The sequence below is a fragment of the Silene latifolia genome, chromosome 3 (assembly GCF_048544455.1).
Source record: "Silene latifolia isolate original U9 population chromosome 3, ASM4854445v1, whole genome shotgun sequence".
Lineage (NCBI taxonomy): Eukaryota > Viridiplantae > Streptophyta > Magnoliopsida > Caryophyllales > Caryophyllaceae > Silene > Silene latifolia.
The window spans coordinates 48275772-48277248 of NC_133528.1; the positions used below are offsets into that span (position 1 = coordinate 48275772).

Here is a 1477-nt window from a genome sequence, read left to right on the forward strand (position 1 = left end):
TCAGATGGATCCTAAAGAGGTTGAATTTGCTCCGAAGCCAAAGTCGATCATCTTTAACTAACTATTAAAATATTAGTGTGGAGAATCACAAATGCAATTATTTTATGCAGTACACAAGCATATTGCCGTTGGAGATGTTTTGTTTTTCTTAAAGTTTCTTGAATTAGGTCAAAATTAGTAGCATTTGTCAGGTGATCTGCTTGCATGTCTTATCATTTGTTATTTTATGCTTACTTAGTGCCTGACATTTGGTTTACTGTTATTTGATGCAGTACACAAGCACAAGACGGTTTACTGTTATACTTGTTTATTGTACGAGCTTTGGTAAATGTTGTGATCCCACGTCTGGAGATAGATGGAGGGCCATCACTAGGGCTTAGAAAGGTTAGTTTTACTACTGCATGATTTTTAATTTACAAAACACCGGATGGTAAATTACTTAATTGGGTCAGTAGCGTCAGTTAACCATACATTATGGTTATTGACCATATGGCTTTGGTCCAGCCACTTCATTAACAAAATTAGATTTTCTGGCAGCTTTCATTATATATTGGGATTGTGCAAACTTGCCCATTTAGTGATACTTGATTCCGGAACTGGTCTCCCATGTTTCTTGAATTTGGGGTCTAGGGCATTGTGCCATAAAGGCCCGCAATTGTAGCAAAGAATGCCTTATATTATGGTTTCAGTGGCATTTACATTTTGTGTATAATACTATAATTGGGTTGCATATATCACAACAGTTTATAATATTGTGACTATGGACTTATGGTGCTTTGCCTAATATAACTCGTAAGCGTATCCCAGGTGTTCTTGGAGTATGCTGATACAGAGAGTGCTTTGAGGGCAAGAGCCAGGATGAATGGAAGTAAAAGTTTAGTGGGAATCCATTTATTGCGACGTACTATCTAAAAAATAAATTTGCTGAGGGTGAGTATGATGGCTGCGGAGGATCTAGGAGCCTAAGAGGGGTTATTCTTTCATTTTGCAGCCATTATCCTCTCCTTATTCACTTTCTCGAAGGTTTTAGATAGTAGATCCCCTCCGTGAACATTTAAGGCAGTTGTAATTAGGTAGTTGTCCAGAATTGATTTGTACAGATAGTGTTCTTGTGCAGTCTTAGACTCTTAGTTGATGAATACAGATGTTAGTTCTTTGACTCGAATCGACTCAAGTTTATATATATGATCCTTAGAGGGGAAATGAAGAGGAAATAAATGGAAAGGGCCTTCTGCGTGTTACATGTAGGGTCCGTTGTGCTACGGACCGTTGGAACATCCTACAATACATTTCACCCTGTTTAAGTAAAATCAGCTGCAACGCACTTTCGATAAACACTTTCACACAATGAACAAACAACTGAAACAAGTCGGTCATTTACAAGCACTAATGGTGAAATGTCCTAAAGTATTGTATTTACATTTCATGATGTCTAATGTTGGAGTCTAAGTGTGTGAGTTTGTCAAATACAAAATAT

The 1477-nt window shown here is 37.4% G+C and overlaps 1 long non-coding RNA gene across 1 annotated transcript; it reads left to right on the plus strand.

Moving 5' to 3' along the window:
* The first annotated feature begins 287 nt into the window (after positions 1–287).
* LOC141646075 (uncharacterized) lies at positions 288–1241 on the plus strand. Its single transcript, XR_012545322.1, has 2 exons — positions 288–384; positions 808–1241. It is a non-coding gene; the product is annotated as an uncharacterized LOC141646075 (long non-coding RNA).
* The last annotated feature ends 236 nt before the right edge of the window (positions 1242–1477 follow it).